Source organism: Microcebus murinus, chromosome X (genome assembly GCF_040939455.1).
Source record: "Microcebus murinus isolate Inina chromosome X, M.murinus_Inina_mat1.0, whole genome shotgun sequence".
NCBI lineage: Eukaryota > Metazoa > Chordata > Mammalia > Primates > Cheirogaleidae > Microcebus > Microcebus murinus.
The window spans coordinates 11,752,446-11,773,172 of record NC_134136.1 but is presented as its reverse complement, the minus strand read 5'-3'; the positions used below and the strand labels follow the sequence as shown (position 1 = coordinate 11,773,172).

The 20,727-nt window shown below is 35.4% G+C and overlaps 1 pseudogene; it reads right to left on the bottom strand.

Annotated features, from left to right (window-relative positions):
- Nucleotides 1–14,702: 14,702 nt before the first annotated feature.
- Nucleotides 14,703–15,663, bottom strand: LOC105885416 (ATP synthase F(1) complex subunit gamma, mitochondrial pseudogene; annotated as a pseudogene).
- Between the last annotated feature and the right edge of the window lie 5,064 nt (nucleotides 15,664–20,727).

Here is a 20,727-nt window from a genome sequence, read left to right as displayed (position 1 = left end):
AAATCAACACACAAAAATCATTTGTATTTCTATATATTAACAACAACCTATCTGAAAAGGAAGTTAAAGAAACAATTCCATTCACAATAGCATCAAAAAGAATATGATACTTTGGAATAAAGTTAACCAAGGAGGTGAAATACTTGTACACTGAAAACTATATACCATTGATTAAAGAAATTAACGAGGACACAAAGAAGTCAAAAATGCCCCATGTTTATGGATTAGAAGACTTAATACTGTTAAAATGTCCACACTACCAAGAGTGATCAGTAGATTCAATGCAATACATATCAAAGTCTCTGTGGCATATGTTTTATAGCAGGGGTCCTCAAACTTTTTAAACAGGGGGCCAGTTCTCTGTCCTTCAGACTGTTGGAGGGCCATTGGAGAGTGTGACGTACATTCCATACATGTGCACTGTGGGCCCAGGACGAGTTGGCTGCTAAGCAGGACAGGCAGCAGCGGCAAAAACACCCAGCAGGCTGGATAAACGTACTCGGTGGGCCACATGTGGCCTGCAGGCCGTAGTTTGAGGACCCCTGTTTTATATGGATAAAATGTTCAATCCTAAAATTCCTATGGAACGACAAAAGACCCCAGATAGCCAAAGCACTCTTGATAAAGAAGAACAAAGCTGCAAGTATCACACTTTTTGATCTCAAAAATTTAGTTTTTAAATAACACAGGAATTAATGTGAAGGATAAGAAAAATGAAAGAATCAAAGATGCATCCTACATTTCTGGCTTGTAAGTAGGTGAATGTCAGTGCCATTTACTGAGAGAAGAGAAGAACTAGTAAGATCAAATCTGTCCTTTTTGGACATTTTGACTGTGATGTTCTTGTGAGACACTCAATTGGAGTCATTTTTCAATAGTTGATTATAAACATCTGGACCTCAGAGAAGATATATGGACCAGAGTTAGACATTTGGAAGTTATCAGAATTTACATTGCATTTGAAGTCATGGGAATGAATATATCACATAATGAAAAAGTGTAGTGAAAACAGAATGTGCAGGAACTAATTCTGGAGAATTCTAACATTTGGAGGCCCAATAGAGGAGAACTGGCCTGCAAAGAAGACTGAAAAATGTCCAGAGAAGCAAAAACTCTTGGAGCTTGTGATGATAAGAAAAAAAAAAAATTGAAAAAAGTGAAAACAGTCCACTGAATGAAACTCTGCTGACAAGTTGTATAATACTAAGACAAAATAAAATACCCTAATTTTGCTATATGAAGTCCAGTGGAAAGTTTGGCAAGGATAATTTAGGTGGAACAGTGAGGGCAGAATTTAGACTGTAGTAAAGTGGCAATGACAAGTGGAGACCTCACGTGAAGATAAATTTCTTGAGCATACTCTATCACAATAATAGTAACAATAATACCTTATAAATATAAAGTGCTTTAAAATTTATACTACTATTTAATCTTTATAACAAAACAATCCTGAAAGACAGGTCCTATATGCTCTTCCTGCAAATAAGGATGCTCAGTAATTGGTGACAAGTACAAGATTAGAACACTAGTCAGAAATGAAGTTGTGATTACAATTCAGTTCTTCTGATTTCAACACCAGTTCTCTTTCCCCACAATAAGAACTGAAGGGAAAAGGAATGACTGAATGATTACATGGGGCTCTTCACTATGTCACCAAAACAATAATTCAAAAGCCATGTTCTACTGACGGTGGACCAGGCACTCACCTGTCTGAAACACATCATGGCAATTATGCAATAGAATACAACAGCGTACTCTTTTTTGACATTGAGTCTCTTTCTTTCTTTCTTTCTTTCTTTCTTTCTTTCTTTCTTTCTTTCTTTCTTTCTTTCTTTCTTTCTTTCTTTCTTTCTTTCTTTCTTTCTTTCTTTCTTTCCTTCCTTCCTTCCTTCCTTCCTTCCTTCCTTCCTTCCTTCCTTCCTTCCTTCCTTCCTTCCTTCCTTCCTTCCTTCCTTCCTTCCTTCCTTCTTTCTTTCTTTCTTTCTTTCTTTCTTTCTTTCTTTCTTTCTTTCTTTCTTTTTTTGACAGACTCTTGTCTGTTGCCCAGCTAGAGTGCCATGGTATCGGCCTACCTCTCAACAACCTCAAACTCCTGGGCTCAAGCGATCCTCCTGCCTGAGCCTCCCAAGTAGCGGGGACTACAGGCAAGCATCACCATGCCCACTAATTTTTTTTCTATTTTTATCAGAGACAGGGTCTAGCTGTTACTCAGGCTGTTCTCAAACTCCTAAGCGCCAGAGATCCTCCCACCTACTTCAGCCTCCCAGAGTACTAGGATTGTAGGCCTGAGCCACCACACCCAGCCCCATTAAGCCTTTTTTTTCTTTTTTTTTAATTCAGCATATTATGGGAGAACAAAACTTAAGGTTATGTATACTGCCCATGACCCCTCCATCCTCGAATCAGAGCTTCAAGCATGACTATCTACCAAACATTGCACATCTCACTCATTATGTTTGTATATACCCATCTCCTTCTCCCCGCTCTCACCTGCCCGATACCCGATAAATGTTATTCCTTTATGTCCACTTAGGTGTTGACCCGTTAATACCAATTTGCTGGTGAGTACATGTGGTGCTTGTTTTTTCCATTCTTGAGATACTTCACTTTATAGAATAGATTCCAGCTCTAGCCAGGAAAATACAAGAGGTGCTATATCACCATTGTTTCTTAAAGCTGAATAGTACTCCATGGTATACATATACCACATTTTTAAAATCCACTCATGTATTGATGGCACTTGGGTTGTTTCCATAATTTGCAATTGTGAATTGTGCTGCTATAAACATTTGAGTGCTGGTGTCCTTTTTGTAGAGTGTAATTGGATCATTTCGGTACATGCCCAGTAGTGGCATTGCTGGATCAAATGGTAGATCTACTTTGTATGGCTTTAAGGTATCTCCATAGTGCTTTCCACAGAGGTTGAACTAGTTGCAGTCCACCAGCAGTGTAGGAGAGTTCCTATCTCTCCGCATCCACGCCAACATTTATTGTTTGGGGACTTTTTCATAAAGGTCATTCTTAATGGAGTTAAGTGATATCTCATTGTAGTTTTGATTTGCATTTCCCTGATGATTAGAGATGTTGAGCATTTTTTCATATGTTTGTTGGTCATTATTCTGTCTTCTTTTGAACATTTTCTGTTCATGTCCTTTGCCCACTTTTTGATAGGGTTGTTTGATTTTTTTCTTGCTGACTTTCCTGAGTTCTAAATAAATTCTAGTTATCAGCCCTTTATCGGATGTGTAGCTTACAAAAATTTTCTCCCATTCTGTGGGTTGTCTGTTTGCTCTCTTGACAATTTCTTTGGCTGCACAGAAGCTTTTTAATTTGATATGGTCCCATTTATTTATTTTTGTTGCTGCTGTGATTGCCTTTGGGGTCTTCTTCATAAATTCTTTGCCTAGGCCAATGTCTAGAAGAGTATTATCAACATTTTCCTCTAGAATTCTAATAGCTTCACACCTAAGTTTCAAGTCTGTTACCCAGTGTGAGTTGATTTTTGTGAGAAGTGAAAGGTGTGGGTCTTGTTTCAGTCTTCTCCCTGTGGCTATCCAGTTTTCCCAGTACCATTTTTGAATAAGGATTCTTTTCCCCAGTGTATGTTTTTGTCTGCTTTGTCGAAGATTAGTTGGCTATGTGAGGATGGCTTTATATCTGAGTTCTCGGGTCCTGTTCCACTGGTCAATGTCCCTGTTCTTGTGACAGTCCCATGATGTTTTAATGACTATAGCCTTGTGGTATACTTTGAAGTCTGGTAAATTGATACCTCCTATTTTGTTTTTATTGCCTAGGATTGATTTTGCCATACGGGATCTTCTCTGGTTTCATACAAAGCATAAAATTATTTTTTCTATATCTGAAAAAGGATTATGGTATTATGATAGGGATCACATTGACTATGTAGGTAACTTTGGGTGGTATAGACATTTTAACAATGTTGATTCTGCCAACCCATGGGCATGGTGTATTCTTCCACCTGTTTACATCCTCCGCTATTTCCTTCTTCAGTGTTTCATAGTACTCCCTATAGAGGTCATACTGAGTGGGGAAAAATTGAAAGCATTCCTGCTTAGAACTGGAACAAGACAAGGTTGCCCACTATCTCCACTTCTATTCAACATAGTGCTGGAAGTCCTTGCTACAGCAATCAGACAAGAGAGCGGAATTAAGGGTGTCCAAATAGAAGCAGAAGAGATCAAACTCTCACTGTTTGCTGATGACATGATATTATACCTAGAAAACCCCAAGGATTCGACCAAGAGACTACTTGTATTGATAAATGAATTTGGTAAAGTGTCAGGATACAAAATCAATACACAGAAATCAGATGCATTCATATACACTAACAACAGTAAAAGTGAGAACCAAATCAAAGACTCAATTCCATTCAAAATAGCAACAAAGAAAATAAAGTACCTAGGAATATATTTAAGTAAGGAGGTAAAAGAGTCTTTTGTTAAAACAGATTATTTTAATTTTTTAATTCAGGATATTATGGGAGTGCAAACATTTTGGTTACCTGAAATGCATTGAGTCTTAATTCTTAAGCAAAAATGAAAATTTCTGCAAATATTTCAACCACTAGATGGTGTAGCAGGAATGACATAAGAGGTTCACTACTGTATAATCTGTCTTTGATTTCAATCATCCAATCACACCCCCTACATCTACCCAAAACACCTAAGCCCAACCAAAACTCCCTAATCAAAGTCTAAAAATGGATAACAGCATCATTTGAAACAATGGGAGAAATTTAAAATGATGAAGTCTCTGGGAGTACGATGCATTTGAATACTTGAAGAATCAATAAAAGTAAACGAGAATATGAGTGTTTTTGAAAAATCATCAGAGGCGTTAATAATTTTTAATGAAGGGGGAATTATAAGTTAATTTTTCAAAATAACTTTGCATTTTGAAGTAATATTTTACTACCAGATATATAAATTAAAGTTTAGTTAATGCTAAGATTTTTAAAAATTTGATTTGGGGATGGTTTAATATAATTCACTAATTTTAAAATGAGAAGAAAATAAGTATAGATTCTTAATCAGAGTCATTAACTAAAAAACAACAAAAAATTCAATACCTAAAAAATAATATCACTCATTTTATAGAAATAATTATTTTGTTTACAGGGAGGTCTGCTGAACTCATATCTCTCCACTTATCTTACCCCCCCCACACACACACCATTATTTTTCCAGTTACAAATTTTAGATAAAATTTCAAATACTATCTCATTAAGTTACTGAATACATTTTTAGAAATTTTTTCCAAGATTCTTTTGACTAGCTTTACAAAATTAAAATGCAGGGAACTAGCAATTCGAGAGAAGTGTTAATGTGAATAGGCCAAAGAGATAATTCAAGAGAAAAGATACCTTGTAATTAAAATCCTAAAGCATTTTATTTATATGCCCTTGTGCCCTCACCTCCAACCTTACCTTTTTAAGTAGTTAAAATGTAGTATTTCTTGTAAAGCTATCAGTGTCAACCACTTGAGTTAATGGCACATCCTCCCATTCCCCTATTGATTTAAAAATGAATCCCATCTCACCTTTTGTAAATATCCAGTTTGAGTTATGGTAGAAGCAGTTTCACATTCTATAATTCTCTCTCTTAAATCTAAACTACCTAATTTTAAAGTCTTGAGAGAGAATGTTGGCTTATTCGTTTCCATCTAAGTGGAAGATTTCAAATTGCACTACTTTAATAGTTTGTTTACATGTACGAAAACAGTAAAGAAGATTACAACTGTGGTTGCTGCAATGAAGAGCTTCTTTCTGGAAAACTCAGGAAGCAGGAAAACTGGGAGAAGCATATTGCTCCTCTCAGTCCCCTGTAGAGTATAATAAACTGGTCCTTTCTGGTGACTGTGTTCACATGACATTTGCTCATGAAGAAAGTAAGCACAAGAACTCCTAAATTTTCCAATAGGAAGAAGAGCCAAGTAATTAACCAACAGAAAGAAAAACATTAAAACTATATTATAATAAATTAGTGTTAAACTCGATTGGAAGTTCAAGGATTTGTGATGGATAATTTAAAAGTCTAAACTAATTAAACCATTAAAAGATTTATTTCATAAAATTACTTGCAGGGAGTGTTCTTTAAATAATTGTGTTTTGTTTTGATTGCGTTTTTGAGTTTCACTTTTTTTTTTTTTTTTTTTTTTTGAGACAGAGTCTCACTTTGTTGTCCAGGCTAGAGTGAGTGCCGTGGCGTCAGCCTAGCTCACAGCAACCTCAAACTCCTGGGCTCGAGTGATCCTTCTGCCTCAGCCTCCCGAGTAGCTGGGACTACAGGCATGTGCCACTATGCCCGGCTAATTTTATATATATATATATATCAGTTGGCCAATTAATTTCTTTCTGTTTATAGTAGAGACGGGGTCTCGCTCTTGCTCAGGCTGGTTTTGAACTCCTGACCTTGAGCAATCCGCCGGCCTCGGCCTCCCAAGAGCTAGGATTACAGGCGTGAGCCACAGCGCCCGGCCTGAGTTTCACTTTTGATCTCACTTTTTTAGAATGAAAGCAGTATAATTCCCTTTCTTAGGCTCATGTGGATTCTCTGGGATATTATGCAAAAGCAATCTTCACAAATAAAAGGTAATATTTCTCTTCAGTCTTATGAATATCAATAGTACTGAGCTGACCCAAGCTAGTGAACTAAAAGCTAAGCCATGTGATCTGTGCTGGTTTTAATCTTTGATGAGCAAGACGTCCAGATTGTTCAAGCCTTTGTTAAAAAAGTGATTTTTCTCTTGCCATCCAGGGCTTGTGTAGGGTTCTGAGACCCATGTCTCCATTAAAGCTTTTTTGCGATGTTTCTTTATTTCAGGATATTATGAAGATACAAACATTTTGGTTACATTTTATAACTTTGCCTCACCCAAGCAAGGATTAGAGGCATGCCCTTCCCCTCTACAATGCCCACCGTGTCCATTAGTTGTGAGTTTACCCCCACAACCCACTAATTCCTGGAGAATATTAGTACCGTGTGAGCTTTTTATTACTCACAATTGTCTATAGTCTCAAAATCTAGCCTTAACCATGAGAGATATACTTGGTCACATAACAATATAACTTGAAGGGCACTAATTAAATCTCTGTTCCACAGATCTCACCCCTATGAATTATATACTACTTGAGTTATGCACTACTCATTTCTTCTCTTCTTTCAATATGTATCAAATCTTTAACATTTTATTGTGAATGAGTGTATCAGATGATTTGCTTCCAGACCAGAAAGAGAAGGCAAAGTTCCTTGAAGGTGGATTAAAGGTAGAGACCTTTACACAGGATTTGAGCTGAAATAAGTTGTCCAACAAACAATTTAGCCAATTTTCCATGGGAAAAAAAAAAAAAACATCACAGATACTCTTCTTTTAAATATATGGCCATTTGTGATGCTGTCGAAGTATTCTTGCAGTCTTTCACAGATGATTAAGAATTTTTGCCAATTTTTCTATTTTTAAAAACATTTTAATTCAATTTAAATATTTTACATGGTACAATAAAATTAAAACATAAGCTATTAGAACAGTATAATTAACTTAAAACAAGTGAAAACTAAATTCACTCAAAATATCTGATTTTTAAATTTTAATTTTAAAAATTGTTTAAGTCTTTTTAGCTCTTTTAATTGTCTTCGTTTGTTACTATAAAAACAGAGGAAGTTCTTACAGAAAAATACAAATGTGCAAAGGAAGAACATAATATCTATAATCTCAACCATCTGCAAAAAAATATCGCTAACATTTTGAAATAAAACCTTCCAAAGCCACTTATAATTATATTTAATACTGTTAATTTTCTAGTAGTTTGTTTTAACTATTCCTTTATTGTTGACCATTTAAGTTGTTCCAACAAATGCCTAAATATTAATATATATAACAACATTCCCAATCACCCTTATGCTATATTAAAATGACCAGAACTCAAAGCTGGTGACAATATATTCATTTGGGGCCAAGTTACAATTTTGTTTTTGTTTTCTTTCTGCATTGGTATTTTTAAAATTATGTTTACATAAATTTATGGGATACAAGTGTAATTTTGTTACAGAGATAGATTGTGTATTGGTGAAGTTAGGGCTTTTAGGAAACTGTCCATCATTTGAATAACGTATACTGTACCCATTAAGTAATTTCTCATCATGATCGGCTAAACAGACAAACCATCCAGCATATTTTCAATCAAATTACATTTAGCCAACTTAAGTTTATTGCTTCAGCTATTCAAATATTGACAGGATCCTGACTTCAGTTTTCCTTATTACTGATTCTATATAGGTCCTTGAACCAAAAGTATTGAGAATATTCTGACATACTAACTACTGAAACCTTCTTAATAGAATTGAAAAAAAAAAAAAAAAAACATGGTTAAAGTCCAAAGGGGAAAATATACCATGTCCTCCTAGGGTCTGTACTCAGCTCATCTTTCCCTTGAATATTTATGCACAGCATTAAACTAAATTTTGATGCCAAATTCATGGAATTGCAGACACCCCATTGACTATATTATGACAGAGACTTCTTCTTCTCTCCTTAGTCGAGAGGCAGTGATTATCTATGCATTATAGTTTACAAACAAAATGGTGTTGGAAACAGAATGTTTTGTCTCCTGAATTTTCACCAAAAGACTATATATAAAAACATATGGAAATCCTTGCCTTTATCTTGAATGCTTGCTCTTGCTAGGTGTTAGCATTTTATAGATGAACCTCCTCATTTATCCCTGACATATTTTTCTTATTTGTCAGCTATTTTTCATAGCATATGGGCACAAAATAGCTTTTTGTCTGATTTTATTTAAAAATATGTGTAGATGATAAAAGAACATTTTACAACATTAGTGAGATTTTCCAATAGGTTCAGTGTAAGCTAGAAATGGCCATCTATGAACGTGTATGACATTCAGCTGGTGGTTTCACTGTTAATGGCCAACCTAACCACATTTTAGTTGGATAACATAGCATGCCGTGACCTGCCTTATTATTCATCCTTAAAACACTAAGCAATTTTCCTAATGTGCCTCTCAGTATAGCTAGCATAAGTTTCATAGTCTCCAAAGAAAAGTCTACAATGACTCTGTTCATTTGTGGAGGAGGTAAGAAGTAGAGATATAAATGTACAGAAAAGATGACAAACTATAAACTGAATTCCTATGCAGACTATAAAATGTAAGGTTAAAGAAACAACTCAGTTTAAACAGCAATGACACTGTGATGTTTTCAGGATGAAAAATAATGCTACACATGTGTATTTCGCCTCAGTATGAAGAGGATTTTTCTAATGCAAGGATTGGACTGAGAAGAGGATTAAACTGCAGCCAACAGTAAAGTCATATAGCAGGTGTCGTTTGGGGGCACCAGGTGTCACTCAGCCTCTGCCAGGGTATGAAAAAAGGCACGTTGGTATGCATTTTCCTGTTGGAGTTAGCATTCCCCAAGATAAAGTCAGTACTTTAATAACACTGATGCAGATATTATCAACATGCATACATGTGTTGTGCTAGGATGGGAAGTTGGAACAACAATGTTAAAGGCTATGGTGATTTTTACTCTTTCTTTGTAATTTGGAGTGAGGCAGGAAGATGTAAAGATTCAGAAAGAGAAGAATGGCAGAAATCACTTAGCTTTCATCCAAGCAGTTGTAATAGTATGGGATATTAGTTAATTCTTAGTAGTAATACTAAGAGCACTCATGTATTTGTTATGTTATACTTTATTATACTAGTGTTAGTATTTATAGTAGTAGTAGCAGTAGCAGTAGCAGCACCTGAAGTCACAACAGCAACAATAGTAGTATTAGTAGTTGTAAAAGTTGAAATTTACTGAGAGCTTACAATGTGCCTGGCTCTGTGCTAAGTTCTTTGACTGCACTATGTAATTCTCACAATATCTAGCAGAAGTTGGTAGTGTTATCACTCCCATTTTACAGTTGAGGGATCAAAGGCCTAGAGTGATTATATAACTTTCTCAAAGCCATAAGGCTAATCCTGAAATAAAATAAAAATAATAAAAAAATAAAAAATTAAAAAAGCCATAAAGCTAAAAAATGAAGCTAGGATTTAAATTCAGGAAGTCAGGTTCCAGAGGCAGTTTCTTAAACTTGCTATTACACACTTACTATGTAAATGGAAATATTAAAAAGTATGCCTATGAGAAGTAAAGCAAATATAGCATATTTCAATTTTAAATTTCTTGCTTCTAATGCAAATCCCAAGTTCAGTTGGCATATTTTTACATAAATAACAACATTCACCATACCTAATGCTCTCCAAATAAGACAAAAAACAACATTGAAACAAATGTAAGACCAATTCCATTTATGGTTATTTCCAATGGTAGAAACATCAAGGAAGATGAAGATAAGAGTGTCACTAACACTGCTCCACATTTTCATAAAGTATTTGATAGTAGTATGGGACTTCTGAGAAATGTTAGCTTCCACATAGCGTTTCATGCTCATAGCACAAGTAATAATTCTAAAGAAGGAAAAAAATGTGTTGTGAGAGTAATACTTGTATTTAGCTCTAAGGGAAAGTGATCACACATTCTTGAAGACTATATCAGGATTTCTGTTTCTCAAGGTGCCTTCCTCTGTTCCAGAATATGAAATTGGAAAAATATGAAATTCTGGAATAAAATGTACAATTTTTCCAGAATTTATACAATAGCATTTCCAAGACTATCAAATGCTTAGTTTTCAAAATAAATGACAGTGTCTATGTCATTTTCTGTGCTGAGAACCCACATGCTTTATCGTATTTAACATTGCCTAATCTGTCCTCCTTAAAGAGGGTTGCACTGAAAGATTCTAATCATTACTTGGCAAGAAATCACTAAGAGGAAGGTGCAAAGAATGAGAACTATATCCTCGTAGCCTCTAAACCACTGTAGTGTTATTAATAAAACTAATATTTTATGCTAAGGGAAGTTTTAAGTTTTATTCATTACACTTTCAAAATTACATTTTTATCCTCCTGTTTAATAATCCTTTCCAACTCTTCCTCAAGAACATTTCAACACATCTTTTGTTACCAATCCCAAAAAAGATCCAGCCTAGGTCCTATTGCTCATAGCACAGAATAACCAATTTCTGAGACAGCAAGGATTGCGAAGGAAGATGTCAGTAAAAGAATGGGGAACTCAGCCTCAAATCTGTCTCTTATACTATCAAAGGGAGAATATAGCCTTTTCAAGAGAGGTGTCAATGAAAAAGATGCCAAACCTGGGCAGTGCAAAGGCAATATATGTAACCAAAGCATTTGTACCCCCATAATATTCTGAAACTTTAAAAAAATCGTATAGGAATAACATTCCTCGGGCATTGGGCAGATGGGAGTGGATGGGTGTATACATACATAATGAGTGTGATGAACACCGTCTGGGGGATGGACATGCTTGAAGCTCTGACCGGGGGAGGAGGAGGCCAAAGGCAATATATGTGACCTAAACATTTGTACCTCCATAATATGCTGAAGTAAAAAAAAAAAATCATTAAGACATCAAAATTTAAAAAAAAAAAGGCTAAACTCTGTAAAATAATTTAAAGAGGATAATCTGAGAAAAATTTGAGAACCATGGCTCAGAGCCATGCCCAAGAAGCCTTGAACAAGTGGACTCACTGTGGTTGGGTTACAGTTTATTTTTATACATTCAGAGAGACAGGAATTACACATAAAGTCGTAAATCAATACATTGAAGGCATACATTGTTTTGGCATGAAAAAGTGGGACATCTCAAAGCAGGGGCTTGCAAGTTATAGGTGGGTTTAAAAACTCTTTTATTTTTAATTGGTTAAAGAAATGAAGTTTCGTTTAAAGGCTTAGAAGTTTTAATTTAAAATTAGGAAACCTTTTAATCAGAGATAAGCTACCAGCCTTATACCCAGGCTCAAATAATTTGTAATATAAATTGAGGACCAGGTTTGTTGTGTACAGCCTTAGATCAGTTAATGAGTTACAAAGGATATCTACAAGAAGGGAAGGGGGTATGATTAAGTGTGTCTGACCTCCCTTCTCACGGTCAGCAACTCAGATTTAGGGTATTCTAGGGTCCTCTGGGCCAAGAGGGTGTCCAGTCAGTTGGGGGGGCCTCATGATTTTACTTTATTTCACAGAGGCTATATGCCTTGGAGAAGATTGTGTTGAAATTAACCAGAGGCTATGTGCACTGGGACAGGTTGTAAGGGATACTGAATCTTAGATTCAGGAAGTCTGTTCCAAGGGTCTTTGGAATCTCAATTCTTTTGTCTTGCAGAAGTTCCATTTCTGGGAAACAACTCAAAAAGGGTGTGCTGTTAGTTAAAATTGCAGGGTTCTGGTCATCAAGCCCTACTGGCCTCAGCATCTAAAACATTAGAGTGAAAGGATTATAAAAAGGCATACATAGGTCATCGAAATTTGTTCGTAGAGCCAATTACACTTTCAATCCACCAAAATGGTTTCTGGCCTGCAAGATTTTCTTCCTACTCTTATCCATTTAGGGGTCAGATATTTATATATTTTTATAATGACTTGGGTGTGTGCCCTGCAAGAGGCAGGTATAGGGAGAACATTATCTCAGGCATGAGAAAAAAGATGTTCCCTTCTCAGGCTAAATTATTTTTGTTATTTTTAAATCATTCTTTAGTGAAGATGTGGGGAAGGGTGACAGCCATTCACATATCTGTACTAATATCAGAAGCCACAGTGAAAATAGATGTTCCTCAACCTCCAGTATAACCTTTTAAAATTAAAAACGCCCAGAAAAGACTCATATTAAAAGCCTTTAAGGTAAGAATGCCACAATAGGAATCAGAAGTTCAGACTAAAGATAAGGGCCATCAGCTTTGTCTAAATCTTCAATTTTGCCCAGGGCCAGACATGGCTAAGCAAGCAACTTTAAATTTTGTAATAGGTTGCTATCTTTTAGTTTAAAACAAACTACCCTGAAAATCTACCCTGGAAATGGCCAGAGGATTACCTTATATAAAACCTAAAGTAGTAGGTGAAGCAGTGATGAGCAAGGAACCAGATTCAAGTTTCAGTTCTAATTGAACCCAGACTCACAAAATAGCCCTTGAAAAAATGATTCCCCTTTAGCTTTTTTAATATCAGCAATAACTTGTTGACCTTGTTGTCTAAACCACAAGGGGGGTTCAGTCTAGGTCCAGTTGCTCCTCATACAATAATCCAATTATTGAGACAACAAAGATTGCCAAAGAAGAACGCAGTTTTTAATATGACAGACTTCTTGTTGGGAGAATGGGGAAAGCTGCCTCAATCTGTCTCCTCACTAAGGAATAACATGGGCTCTTAAAGGAGGGGTCATGTGCCTTGGGGCAGGTTATGGTATATCTCACAAGGGGATACTTGCATTTGGGGAAGCTTGTAGGGGATGGTGAATCTTGGCACCAGAAAGTCTGCCCTGGGGCTTCAGAATCTCAACTCCTTTGTTTTAGCAAATCCATTATTTCAGGTCAGGTGTCATAGCTCCACCTATAATCCCAGCACTTTGGGAGGCTGAGGCAGAAAGATCACTTGAGGCCAGGAGTTCTGAGTCCATCATTTCTGGGAAACAACTCAAAGGATCAAGTAGTTAGCTAAGGGAACCTATACTACTAAGTGAAGTATCCCAAGAATGGAAAAACAAGCACCACATATACTCACCAGCAAACTGGTATTAGCTGAGTAGCACCTAAGTGGACACTTAGGTACTACAGTAACAGGGTATTGGGGAGGGGGGAGGGGAGAGGGGGACGGGTATATACATACATAATGAGTGACATGTGCACCATTTGAGGGATGGTCATGCTGGAGAATCAGACTTGTGGGGGGAGGGGGGAAAGGGCATTTATTGAAACCTTAAAATCTGTACCCCCATAATATGCTGAAATTAAAAAAAATAATAAAATAAAAAATAAAATAAAATAAAAACATAAGGATTCGTAGAGCCAGTTACAACCTTTTTCCTTAAAGTTACCTTAGGCTTTCTGGAATTGTTCCACTCCAATCAAACCTGTGGAATTCAGTTAGAAGCAAACTGATTTAAGACAGTTGATGACTTGAAAATGCTATTTGGTAAACTTATTTTTTTTTTCTTTTTTGATCTAAAGAAGTGGAAAATACATATTCATAATTATATACAATTATAACAAACATTTCTTAAGTGCGTATTTTGCAGTACATCTTCTGAGTGTTTTATATATTTTATCTCAATTAATTCTCAAATCCACCTTTATGAAATAGATACTCTTACTATCTTCATGCTACAGATGAGTGAGGCATGGAGATGAAGTAACTTGCTCAAGGACACATGGCTAGGGAGTAGCAGAGCTGTCTCCAGAGCCCCTGCTCTTAACCACCTTGATATATATTTCAAATATACACAAGGTATTTAATTTGTGTAAAAGACAGTTTGATGCTTTTCAAGTGTAACATGTTCAACCAACATGATATTTGGCTATTCTATTTCTTGAAAGTTAGAGTTACATTTTCTTACTAACTTGTTCTTTTATGTTTTCTACCATTGATATCATTAGTTGAATACAGAAGTTTTTTAACATTTGGAATCAGTACAATACAATCCACCTCCCTCTCTTTATTTTTTTTTTCATTTTGAAAATGTTTATTCTTATAAGACAATGATTTTCTTATTTTAAGTTGTTTATTGTAAGATAATTTACAAATATCTTGCTGTCTTCAGCAGTGGAGCAACAACTTCTTCTGACAAAATAGCAGTAAGTTAAAAACAAATCAGCTGGCTGAATTTTCCTTCTTTACCTCTTATCTGAGGATGGAACTTGATTTTCATTAATCCAGAGCTGCAACACCAGAGATAATTTCAATCAACTCTTTCGTGATGACAGCTTGGCGGGTGCGGTTGAATGTCAAAGTCAACTTATCAATCATATCAGAAGCGCTCTTGCTGGCGTTGTCCATGGCTGTCATCCTAGCACTCTGCTCACTGGTGGTAGACTCCTTCAAAGAGTAGTAGATGATGTTAGCCAGATTGTATTCTTGGTAATTTTGCAGCACATCAGAATCAATATCATCGTAGATACTCATAGTCTCAGCACTTGCAATGGTATTAAGAGAGAAGATGGGTTTTTCTTCTGTCTTATAGGAGATGACAGACCTGAAACGATTAAAGATGATAGAGCCTTCATCAAACTCATATCCAGAATTTAGTAACTCAAGGGCAATGGCTGACGCATCTCCAAAAGTAGGGGGCTTTCTGCCCACTTCTTTGAATGCCACCAGAAACTGGTCAGAATGAGTCCTATAAAGTATGCCCCTGATTTTTTCACCAATTCCAACAATCATAACTTCTTTCCCGGCCGCTGTGAGCGAAGCCACCTCAGTTTTCATCTGCTTGGCAACTGAGGAATGGATGGCACCACAAAGCCCTCTATCTGAGGACACACCAATGATGAGGTGCTTCTTCTTGTCTTCAGGCACCTTAATATCAGCTTTTTCGTAAAGAGCCAAAGATCCTGTTCTGTACTCTCGAGCTGGTTTCAGATCCCTCTCAGCTCGGGCATATTTTGCTGCTGCTACCATTTTCATAGACTTGGTAATTTTCTGGATGTTTTTGATGGACTTCAGTCGCCTGGTAATATCTTTCAAAGTTGCCATATTTCAAACTTGGACCTAACCGCGCTGAAGGTCGCTCCACCTCCCTCTCTTTAAAGAAATGTTGGTGGCTATTCCACTCTGGAAGCAAGAGGAGAATATAAGAAACTTCTCTAGTTTTTCCTTTCTTTTTTTTTTCCTTATAACAGTTTACAAGGATATTTTTCCTGGTGATTATTTAAATTTTTGAAGGTATTCTTTCAAAGTTTTGAAGGTATTCTTTCAAAGTATTAGTTACACTCAGAATCAAGTCTTGTTATCATTGTATATAATTTTTATCTGCCAAATTCTATTTTCTCTATAGTCAGTTTAGCTCTAAAGGACTGTCTTTCCTGCCATTGTTATATAGTGTTGCTTCTTTGTTCTCCAAATAGTTTGGGATTATTTTAAAAAACTGGAAGAGTTCTGTGGTGATAATCAGTGCTCCAGGACAAAATTTTGTTAATGTTTTTATTTATTTGTTTATTTATTTCAGCATATTATGGGGTTACAAATTTTAAGGTTTCAAATAATGCCCTTTCCCCCTCCCCCCACAAGTATGACCTTCCAGTGTGACCATCCCCCAGACAGTGCACATCTCACTCATTATGTATGTATGTACCCGCCCCCCTCCCACCTGCCCGATACCCAATTACTGTAGTTCCTATGTGTCCACTTAGGTGCTGCTCAGTTAATACCGTTTGCTGGTGAGTATATGTGGTGCTTGTTTTTCCATTATTGGGATATTTCACTTAGTAGTATGGGTTCCAGCTCTAACCAGGAAAATACGAGGTGTGCTATATCACCATTGTTTCTTAGAGCTGAATAGTACTCCATGGTATACATATACCACATTTTATTAATCCACTTATGGACTGATGGGCACTTGGGTTGTTTCACAGCTTTGCAATTATGAATTGTGCTGCTATGAACATTCGAGTGCAGGTGTCTTTTTTGTAGAGTGTCATTGGATCTTTTGGGTAGATGCCCAGTAATGGGATTGCTGGATCAAATGTTAATGTTTTTAATGGCACTATTTTTATTTTAGCTTCAGCTCCTTTAAATAGATAAGCTTGGTCAACTAGCAATCAACCAGTCTCTCAAAAATGTGATAGCCAACCATCTGCTCTCGATCTGTTACAGATTTTTTTTCTTTCAGATGTAGTTCTGTGTACAAATTTTGAAGAAGAAAGCTGAATTATTGTTTTAAGTGTGTCTCATGAATAATGTTTTATTTGGCTAGTGAAATTTTATTAATTTTATTTTTAAAAGTTCATGGATAATATCAAAAATATCTAAAAGTAATATGGGCATCCAAAGCCTTAACTGAATTGTCAAGTGCTAATTAATCTCAAGAGAATTCATTTCCTTATTATTTTCATTATGATCAATAATGTGTTCTAATAAATAGCATTTGGCAACTTGATAATTATCAATTTTTTCCCCACTTGTTACCATGCTGGCTTTATTTTAATTTCCTATTCTATAAAAAGAAATTAAAGCAGTTCAGTAACCACAAAAGTCCATTCTCTTGGGCCAATTTGTGATTGTTTGAGAGAAATGGAATAATCATATCATTTGGGAACAGGTTTCACATTGAGCATCTGCTGAAACTCCTGAAATACTACCTGGTGTCTACACAGCCATAAAAAATGAATTAATACCTTTTGCAACAATCTGTATGGAACTGGAGACCATCTCCTAAGTAAAGTATTGCGAGAATGGAAAAACAAACACCACATGTACTCACTATTAACTTGGAACTAACTGATCAACACTCATGTGCATAGATGAAAGTAAAACTCAATGGACATCATGCAGGCGGCAGCAGGGAGGAGGCGATGGGTAAAATCATACATAATGTGTACAATGTCCACTATCTTTATGATGGGCACACTTATAACTTTGACTCAAGCAGTACAAAAGCAATCCAGGTAACCTAAACATTTGTACCCTTTTAATATTCTAAAATTTAAAAAAAAGACTTAAACATAAGAACTGAAACTATGAAACTACTAAAAAGAAAAAAACAATGGGGGAAATACTTAAGGACGTTAGTCTGGACAAAATGTTTTGTATAAAACCTCCAAAACACAAGTAACCAAAGCAAAAATGGACAAATGTAATCACATCAAGATAAAAAGCTTCTGCACAGCACGGGAAATAATTAACAAAGTAAACAAACAACCTATAGAATTGCAGAATATATATTTTCAAACTATTCAACTGACAAAGGATTGATAACCAGAGTATATAAGGAACTCAAACAACTAAGTAGCAAAATAAATAAATAAATAAAAATCTGATTATACTATTGGAAAAAAGATCTGAATAGACATTTCTCAAAGAAAGACATAGAAATGACCAACAGGTATATGAAAAAATGTTTAACATCACTAATCACTAGAGAAATGCAAATTGAAACCACAATAAAATATCATCTTATCCCAGTTAAAATGGATTTTGCCTGGGCAATAATAGATGCTGCCAAGGATACAGAGAAAGGGGAATGCTCATACATTGTTAGAAGGAATGTAAATTAGTACAGCCACTATGGGAAGCATGATGGAGGTTTCCGAAAAATCTAAAAATATAATTACCATATGGCCCAGTAATCCCACTGCTGGGTATATATCCAAAAGAACGGAAATCAGTATATCAAAGAGATAACTGCATTCCATGTTTATTGCAACACTATTCATAATAGCCAAGACATATAATCAACCTAAGTGTTCATCAATGCATGAATAGATAAAATGTGGTGTATATATATATATGTGATGGAATAACATTCACTCATTAAAATGAAGGAAATTCTGTCATTTGCATTAACGTAGACAGAACTACAGAACACTATGTTAAATGAAATAACCCAGGTACAGAAAGACAAATATCACATGTTCTCATTCATATGTGGGAGTTAAAATAATGATCTCATAGATATGGAGTGTAGAATGATGGTTAGCAGAGTCTGGGAAAGGTAATGGGGAGGGAGGAATAAAGAGCAGTTGGTTAATGGGTACAAAAATGCAGTTGGAAGAAGATCTAGTGTTCAGTAGCACAATAGAGTGACTATAGTAAATGATAATTTGTTTGTATATTTCAAAATAACTAGAAGAGTGGAATTAGAATATTCCTAACACAAAGAAATGATAAGTGTTTGAGGGGATGTATATCTCAATTGTGCTATTTGATCATTATATATTGTTTGCTTGTATTGAAATATCACATGTGCCTATAAATATGTACAATTTTTATGTATTCATAAAAATTTTTAAATAAAGATGACTTTCTTTAATAAATATGGTTAAAATTCCTACAGCAGTCTCCCTTTTGCCTTTTAAGTGTACTTTCATATTAGTATTTGTAGGCTTCGATATTTGGGTAGCAGTTACACAATTACCAGCTTCCTTCTATTCTTTACTGCTTTACTCCTTAGAGCTGTCAATCCAAGAGAATAAAAAAGACAACTGAGGCTCTTCATAGATGGTCATGGCTTTTAGTCTAAAAAGGTAATTACTAAGTAATTTAAGAAACAGTTGCTGAATGTGAATATACTTAACACCACTGAACTGTGCACTTAAAAATGGTTAAGATGGTAAATTTTATGGCTTTTACCACAATTAATATAATTGTTTTTTTTTAAAAAATGACCGAGTTTCATGAGAATTGCTTTACTCTAGAACTCATTAAAAGTAAAAGAGAGTGTTATCTATAAGATAACTTAGTTATTCTCCTGTGTGAAAAAAAAAAATAACTGTGTAATCATCCACATATCTCCTCATCCATCTGGGCATCAGTTTCCAGATCTGAGAAATGATAAGGTTGGATTAATCTCTAACTTCCCTTCAAACTGTAAGGTTTGTACTAATTTTGTACTTTTCTTTTTAGTTTTCAGGAGAAGCAAATAAGAAGTGCATTTCACTCTGAAAAGGGAATATGCAGAATAAGCACCAGTTATCAGTAAATAACTAACGGTATGGTCACAGTGAAAGCAATAAATAATCTATGGATGAGAAATCTTTGGATCAATATAATATATATATATATATTATTTTGTACTATTCAAACCTAATTTTAACCAGATTGATATCACATCATAACCTGAGGAAGGAAAAGAGCTTGTCAAAATGTTTGAGCCCAATGCCAAAAAAAAAAGAAAAAAGAAACCTCAGTGGTTGCTTTGGATTGTAATTCTTATATTATGCATAAGCAATTCAACCAAAGTTAAAAAACCAATGTATTAATCAAGTATAAAATTTGCTGAATACAACGAGTTATAGTAAGCCCACAGTTTTTCAGTGTGTGGAAAAAAGAAAGCTACAGGCTCAAAGAGGAATGACCTTTCTAGATATTTACACAGACAAGCCACTGTCCACTGATGAAACATGACTGTTTTGTAATACACTAATTAAATACAAGCTTCAGCCCATTGTCCTAAAAGAAACAGAACTAGGCTGCTCTGAATTGAAGCTAAGCCTTTCCCTTCTCATTTATAAAGGATTTCTCACCCTGCTTTTTAAATTTTATAACAAAATATTAAAAGAATCCTAGAAGGATATTCACCAAAATATTGCTTAGGGTTTTATCTTTGAATGCTTATTTGTATATGATGTGTTTTAAATTTTTTCCTCAATTTTGTATTTTCCAATTAACATGAATAACTTATGAGAAAAAATATTTTTTTTCTAAGTTAATATGAGTATGCACAGTTGGAAGCACTATAGGTTACCAACTCCATGGAAGTCTGAAATAAAGAGAAAATCTGTAAGGCATAAATGAAAGATTCTGCTCATTACATTTAATATATTATAAGGCTTACATATTCTTAAAGATGAAGGGGAAACAGAAGATAAGAATATAAAATTTATTCAGCTCTCATAATGGGCCAGGTACTGTGCTAAATTCTTTATATCTCATTTGATAGTCACAACAAGCTCACACAGCTACTAAGTTGTAGAACTGGAACTTCAACCCAAATCGGTTTACTGTTAAATCTTATGGTCTTGAAAACTACTTTTGCTGTAAGTGACCAGCAATTGACCAGGGAAAGAACTGAGCAGCACACAGAGGGTCAGAGGGTTGGAGAATCAGCTTTTATTTCGCTGGCAGGCTCAGAGGGG